The 7,819-nt window shown below is 51.1% G+C and overlaps 1 long non-coding RNA gene across 2 annotated transcripts; it reads left to right on the top strand.

Moving 5' to 3' along the window:
- Positions 1-1,747: 1,747 nt before the first annotated feature.
- LOC103744655 lies at positions 1,748-5,366 on the top strand. Of its 2 annotated transcripts, XR_001872768.2 has the most exons (4): positions 1,748-2,030; positions 3,390-3,504; positions 3,757-3,994; positions 4,274-5,366. It is a non-coding gene; the product is annotated as an uncharacterized LOC103744655 (long non-coding RNA). The 2 variants fall into 2 exon arrangements; XR_607714.3 differs by having other exon boundaries at positions 3,757-5,366.
- Positions 5,367-7,819: the final 2,453 nt, after the last annotated feature.

The raw sequence follows: 7,819 nt of genomic DNA, 5'->3' as shown, positions 1-7,819 counted from the left end.
TTCACAGGTCATTGGCCACCGGTCCACGAGGGCAGGGGGAGCAGAAGCGGTGAACGGAGTCAGGATGGCCAGTGAGCACTGACGGAAGAAAGCCCTTCCAGGGAGGCTGGTTTCACGGCGCAGTGAAACAAAAACAGCTCTAGATGCAGTGATTCAGCTCCAGACTCAGTGAAACAGCTCCGTTTATTCAGTGGGAGAGCTAGAGAAATTATAGTGTGGGGGCAGTAGCCAAAGCCTCAGCTGATAGGTGCTCATAGTATGCTTTATTTACATGTGGCAGTGGGCTCCTATCGTCCGACTATCAGGCAATGCCTGATTATCATATAGAAAAAACCTGGGGGTAGTTTTTACTCCAGGTAACTATGCCAAAGGTCATGTTCCAAATAAGGTCAGGCATCCGTCTGCTTGGTGGCACTTTCCAGGTAAGCCAGGAAGAGAGCAGGAGGCTCCCTGCTGAAAAGGGGAGTCCTTCCGCTTGGCGCCGAGCCCCTTAGGGCTATCCGCACACGGAGAACTACAACCCTAACAGCAGGGTTTCCCAACACCTTTGATTGTTTAAGACCATACAGTTGGCCCAAATAAATCAATTTATTTTTACGCTTAAGGTCATTTGAGGATCTGTTTCTCAGGGGTCACATGGGCTTGGCAGGAGCTCGTGGCTCCTTTCTTTTACCCGTTCCATCTATGTGAAGATACGTCAAAGGTCCTGCTCGACCATCTCACAAGAACTTTAGTAGGCAGAACGATGGCCGCCTAACACTGTCCACACTCTGCTTTCCAGAGCACGTACATACAGGGGCACTAAAATGAATCATAAATGATGTGTTTGAAGTATAACAAATACATTTAAGTGTTTAAAATGTACTAGTCTTAAACAAATCAGTTATTGTACAATATATATTTTCGCTGCATTTTTGTACATTACATAGAATACATCTTAAATCTTATTAAATCTCCTTCCCCTTTCTCCACACTCTCATAGCCTCCCCCGTCAGGTTTCATGCATTCTGTCATAAGGCTAAGGCCTATTGAGTCGTAGTATCTATCAGAGGATACTCTGCAAGTTGCTAAGTGAGAAAAATCAGTCAATGTCCAACACCAGCTGTAAAGCCCAATAACCACAAGTGGACCAACACAGCAAACTATCTCTATCGTGCAGTAATGGCACTTTTATCTTGGGGGGTAATCAACAACTATCTAATTGGACTCAAAACCTGCTCAGTGGGAGGGAACCTAATCATTTTCACGTGTGTTTACCCATGTAACCAGCACACAGATCAAGAGAGAGACATTTTAAGATGTAGAATGGGGAGAAACAGGAGACTGAGGGACAAAATATACTCAATTTTGAAACTTACTGTTAAGCTATAATAATCGAGACAATGTGGTATTGTCTAAGCATAGACAAATAGATCAAAACAAAATAGCCGAGAAACAAACTCTAATATATCCTGATTTTTGGAAAAAAAGGAACAAACTCTTATTTATTGAAAATAGATGCTGAACATCCAAATGCAAAAAATAAAACTAGACACCGGAATGAACACATATATGTATATACACACACACATATCGTTGAGCGTAACAACTGAAGAAAAATCTAGGTGATCTCGGGCTTTGGCCATAAAAATAAAAGGGAAGGCCAGTGAGATGGCTGAGATGGCTCTGCGGGGGAACGTGATTTCAGCAACACCTCGGAACCTAACCGGCGGGTACGGGGGACCCGGGGGACACGGGAGCAGGGGACCGGGGGCGGGGGACGCAACCCGGGAGCGTCCGGCAGGTGACTGACTGAGCCACAGTCGAGTGCGCGTGCCAGGCCCCGTCCCGTGCGTCGGCCGAGGCGGAAGAGCCGAGCGGAGGCCCCGCCTGACCCGCGAGACAGGTCGAAGCCGGTACCGGAGCGGAGGCGCGTGGAGCCGGCAGGAGCGCGGGAGCCATGGTCCTCAACGGTCGAGCCCGAGGGAGCAGCACAGCAGCCGAGAAGCAACCGCCGCCCCCGCGGAGACGCCGCAGCACCGCGGAGTCAGGTACAGAACCGCCTCGCCGACCTCCGCCTCCCGGGCCCGGCCCCTCCGCGCACCCCTCGGCTCCCTGGTTCCCCGCAACCCCCATCCCGTCTCCCGACCTCCCTGGTCCCCCGGTCCCTCGCCCTCGGGTGGTCCGGTCGCACCTTGCCCAGGATCTTCACAGATCCAATGTGTTCTCTTTGGGGGAATGATCAAAGTGGGTTAGCATTTGGGGGAAGGAAGCAGCCCTGGCTTTTGGGAATCGTGTTGGTCTCCAAACCTTTCAAGGGAACCCTAAACCTTGGGCCCCTGTGTGGATAGGGCTGTAGGAGATGGGAAGGTGGCTGTATGCTGTTGCTGGGCTCCCTGAAGGGATGCGGGTCACCACAACCTTAACCCTTTTTCCTTACTCTGGTTCTTATTTTACGAAAGGCCCCACAAGACAAACCGCCTGGCCTCCCACAGAGCTGTGAGCGATATCCCTCTCTGCTTTGACCTTGGAGATTTCAGGATGGAGGGCCTGGGGTGGGGGAGGTGTAGCACAGGCCTCAGAACCAGCTTAGCTTAGCCCAGTGCGCCTTGAGAGTTCCACTCAGTTCCTGCCCCAGTTTGCCAGAATGCCGGTTGGACCCCCCCCACCACCCACCAGGCCCCACTCCAGCCTGGTGCTGAGGGCACTGCAGAAGGGAGAGGCCGTGCATAGTTGGCAGTGCCCACAGGGGGACCAGGAAGGGAGCTGTGGTCCAGCCTGGGTGTTTAGGTTCTTCCTCTGCTCTGATGATGCTGACCTTACTGAGGGTGGGTATGGGAAGTGGCTATAGGTCCTGCCCTTCCAGGAAGCTGGGTGCTGCATGTGCTGGAAGCTTAGCAGACTCTCCTATGGTCCTCACAACAGCCTTGAGTGGCTGCCATCTTCCTAATTGCTCAGAGGGGGTCACTGAGAAGCTGGTCAGTGCTTCTTTATGATCCCTGAGTGGCACAGGATGGGCATCGGAGGATGGATGGACCCAGTGTCCCCTTGCAGCCCGGATACCATCTCTGCAGGTTGCAACCTCAGTCATGGCAGTTTTTTAAGCCCCCAGGCCAGTCTGACTAGAATGCATTTGCTGGTTTCCTGTGTGGGCTTTAACCCTCTGGGTTTTCCTTCAGCTTTGGAGGTTCTGATATTATTTCTGGAAGGGAACTGAGTGACAGCTGTGAAGGCACCTTTGGAGGAGGCAGACTGGGGGGCAGAGCTGCCCAGAAACACCACCATAGGTTCGTGCGTGCACGCTCCCGGCAGGAGAAGGCCAGCCGGCCCCGGCTCACTATCCTGAATATAACTGGGGTGTGGGTGTGTGGGCATGATGTCCTCTGCAATCTGACCATGACTTCCTGCAGGTATGCAACACGGGACAAGATGGTGGAGTGCCAGCCGGAAACGCATAACCACAAGATGGTGACCTTCAAGTTTGACTTGGATGGGGACGCTCCTGATGAGATCGCCACATACATGGTGAGGGTGGTGGGGCCGCCTCCTGAGGACCTCAGGCGTGTGTAGGAGTGAGCCCCTTAACCTTAGCCCTTCATGGAAGTATTGGGTGGCCCGTGGCTCAGGCATAGAGCCTAGGTAGGGGCTAGGCCCCGAGCTGTGGGTCCACAGGAAGAACATCAATGCCCTGCTTCTGAGCTCTGTAGGTTTTTACTCAGGCACCTCTGTGAGGACAGCTTGAGGAATGTGTTCATTACACCTCCTCCTGTCTCTTAGAGGAAAAGGCAAAACCTGAGATGACCTGGAGGAGCAAAGGGAAGCTGCATCACCAGCCTCTCGTGCCCTGTGTCCCTGCGTAGAACTTCTGTCACCCTCCTCGACTTCCAGAAGGGCCATTTGAAGCCCACGCTCCAACCATCAACCTCAGCTCTGCCTCCACCTGGAGCCACCCTTACCTGCTGGAGCAGAGCTCACTGTGGGCACCTGCTCACTCATGGGTTTTTCTGTGTCCCAGGTCAGTGCTGCCAAGGAATCCTGCTGTGTCCCCAGCATGTGGCCCTGCCAGAAGTGGGGGACCAAACACAGACGTAGTACAGATGCTCATGTTTGAGTCAGGCAGGAGGGGCAGGAGTAGAAGGCTTCCATGCACACAGGGCTTCCCTCCTGCCCACCACTCTCCCCACGGGTGGCCATGTCCCGCCCCCTCGACCTCTGCTCTTCCAGGAACTTCCTCCCATGCCCCACCACCTACTTATTCCTGCCCCACTCAACACACGCTTCCCTTTCTCCTCAGTGTCCTCAGGGAAGTCTGTCTCCTCTGTGCCGGACAGCTTTAGTGTCAACTGGACACGCCTCGGTTGAGGGAGCCTCAATTGGGGAATTGCCTCCATTGGACTGCCCTATGGCCACTTCTGTGGGGAACCTTCTTGATGGTTGAGTGATGTGGGAGGGCCCAGCCCACTGTGGGTGGTGCCATCTCTGGGCATGTGGGCCCATGTTGTATAAGAAAGCAGGCTGAGCAGGGGCCAGGGGAGCAAGCCAGTAAGCGTGCTGGGAGACTGGTCCTCTTAAGGATGTGCACGTCTCAAATTTCAAATCCCCAAATCGGTTCCGTCAGCATTTTGAACATGGAGGAAATAAGAGGCAGAAGCACATCTGGTGGCCCCGCCTACTGGGGTTCCTGTGGGACTCCAACTTCCTTTTACTGTAGCCGCTTACCTTGGGGTCATGCTGCGTTCCCTTGGGGTGAGGAGGCAACAGCAAAATGTTCTAAAGACCTGAAGGAAACAAGGAAACGCCTCCTCACCCCCTTCCACACTCTTCTCCGTCTAGATGTGGAGACTATGGTGGCGGGGGAGGGGGGGTGCTGGGCCCTGCTGTTTTCATCAGGTGATGGCTCCTCAAGGACCAGGGCCCTGCTGTTTTTGTCACGTGATGGCTCCTCAAGGACCAGGGCCCTGCTGTTTTTGTCACGTGATGGCTCTTCAAGGACCAGGGCACTGCTGTTTTTGTCATGTGATGGCTCCTCAAGGACCAGGGCCCTGCTGTTTTTGTTATGTGATGGCTCCTCAAGGACCAGGGCCCTGCTGTTTTTGTTATGTGATGGCTCCTCAAGGACCAGGGCCCTGCTGTTTTCCTCAGGCAATGGCTGCTCAAGGACCAGGGCCCTGCTGTTCTCATCAGGTGATGGTTCCTCAAGGACCAGGGCCCTGCTGTTCTCATCAGGTGATGGCGCCTCAAGGACCAGGGCCCTCCTGTTCTCATCAGGTGATGGCGCCTCAAGGACCAGGGCCCTCCTGTTTTCATCAGGTGATGGCGCCTCAAGGACCAGGGCCCTGCTGTTCTCGTCAGGTGATGGCTGCTCAAGGACCAGGGCCCTGCTGTTCTCCACAAAAGATCACGACTTGGGGAGTTACTGGATGTCGCGGTGTTGTTCTCTCCCAAGTTATTGCAGATGGTGGTGTCTCTCAAAGCATTCTCATCATGGGAGGAGTCCAAGGAATAATTATGAGGACATGGTGTATGACTGTGTGGTGGGTCTGTGTCATTCGCGACCTGGCTCACCTCACAGGAGATGTATCTTATAATAGGTTCACTCCTGTGCCTCCTGAAGGGGAGGGTGAGAGCACTGGCAGGGCTGGTGTCTATACAGGGCCTCACAAGCTTCCCTATCCGGGAATAAGTAGCACCACAGCTTACTTTGACTATAGTATAGATTTCCTTGGCATCATTACATGTTGTGGATTTTATGGATAGCACAAGTTCCTCAATGGTAAACCCCACAGAGCACTTGGTTTCCACAATGTTGGTTACTGGGATCCTAGGGACATTTTCTCTGGAGCCTGGTGGTATACTTCCACAACGATCCCAAGGCCAGGGGTGCCCCAGCAGCTGGCCTATATCTATCCTATAGCCATGATCCCCAGCAAGCAACATTGCAATGAAATGTTCAATTTTGTTGACACATTTGGTGGAGATGGGTACATGGAGGCTAAGATTGCCCAGTGGAGATCTGCAGGTGTGAGTGCACGATGTGGCATGCACCCAGTGACCACAGAGTAAACAACGAAGCCTAGGCGCCACAGATCCTTTGGCATTCCTTCATAGGCCCTGCCCTCTAACATTTCAGGAGCTAAATAAGGCATTGAGCGACAGGCCTCTTCCCACATCTGCCCTGGTGTCACTCTTGTTGCTAATCAAGAGTCACACCGTTTGGTTTTTCCCATCAGAGTCACTAGGATGTTGTCACGCTTTATACTTAGGTGGACAATGTGTCTTTTGTGGAGGTGCTGCATGACTAATGCCACCCGAGGGACAAAGGGGAGAGCCCTCTGCCCCTCCATGGGGCCAAAATCCTGTAGGATGCTCACAATGTCCCAGCCTTGGACAAATTCCATAACCATGTAGGTCTTTGTTGATGTGACAAAAGTATGAAAACGCTTCACGATGTTTTGATGCTGTGCGGCTTCCGTGATTTCCAACTCAGTTTTGATGCAGCGGTCCACGATTACGCACTTTTTCATGATAACGGGTATTGGTTCGGAGATGACGTGCCAACTTTACTTCCCCAAATGCACCACAGACCGAGTTAATTAAGACCTTGGGTTTATCTCCAAGGAGTTGTATGCCAGAGAGGGTGGACTTGACCTCCACCTTCGTGTCCCTCACCTTCCATGGTTTTGGATTCCACCAAGAGACAACGCTAGATGAAAAGAAAAAGCAGGTCTAAGAACTTTACAACTATCAATTCCTGTATCATAAAATCACAAAGTAATGTAACCACATACTTCAAGGTCACAGAGAAACGAGAGCCACCCACACCCCCAAGGAGATGACAAAACAATGAAGATCAGAGCTGGAGTCAATGAAGTGGGCGCCAAGACACGAACTCGAAGGTCAAATGAAAGAAGAGCTGTTACCTGAAAAGGAAACAACATGGCAAAGCCTCACCCACACAAAACCACTGAGAAGACAGAACTCGGGAGACTAGAGGCAAGAGCAAGTGGTATTCCATGAGATGCCACTTAAATCGCCAGGATCACGGAGGGGGAGAGGGTATTTTGAAGACAGCCTTCGGCGAGCTGGCAAATCTGAAACAAATAGATGCCTTTCTCGATTTGAATGACCAACACAGAAATTGAAATAAACCCCAAGTAAACAAGTTCACTGAAAGAGTAATAAGAAAAACATTTCTCAACAAAAACAGTCCAGGAGAAATAGAGTCTCTGAAAACTCCACTGGATCATTAAAGAATAAACATCAATGCTCCTGAAACTATTTCCTAGAGGGAGAAGGAAAGAACACTTCCAAATTCATTCTCAAAGATTGTATTACCCTGATAGCAACACCAAATAAATATGAACACTTCCAAATTCATTCTAAGACTGTATTACCCTGATAGCAATACCAAATAAATACACAATCAAAGAGAAAACTATAAGCCAAGTTTCTTGTTGAACACAGTGTCAACGACCTTAATGAAATTACTTCATAATGCACACCAAGTCTTGATCAAGGTGGGTTCAGCAGGTGTAGTTGGGTAATTCCACATACGCAAACAGATACCAGCATATAGCAGAATTAAGGGAATACGACCATTACCAGGCAGAAGAGCAGGAAGACGCAGAGGAGGAAGAGGAAGAAGGAAGAAGAATACATTCTGATGCTGTGGCAAGATTCAAATCTGTGTTTCTGACCACATGCTCATGATACTAGCTGATGAAAGAGGCTTGTTTGGGTTTGATGTTCTGGAGGTCCAAGAACATGGTATTGTTAAGGAAAAAGTTATATTCCTATAACTGTGTTCTTTTTTTTGGTGCGTTTGAGACAGGGTCTCCCT

Source organism: Nannospalax galili, unplaced genomic scaffold, assembly GCF_000622305.1.
Source record: "Nannospalax galili isolate Female #2095 unplaced genomic scaffold, S.galili_v1.0 scaffold3783, whole genome shotgun sequence".
Taxonomy (NCBI): Eukaryota; Metazoa; Chordata; class Mammalia; order Rodentia; family Spalacidae; genus Nannospalax; species Nannospalax galili.
This window is presented reverse-complemented; position numbering and strand designations above follow the sequence as displayed.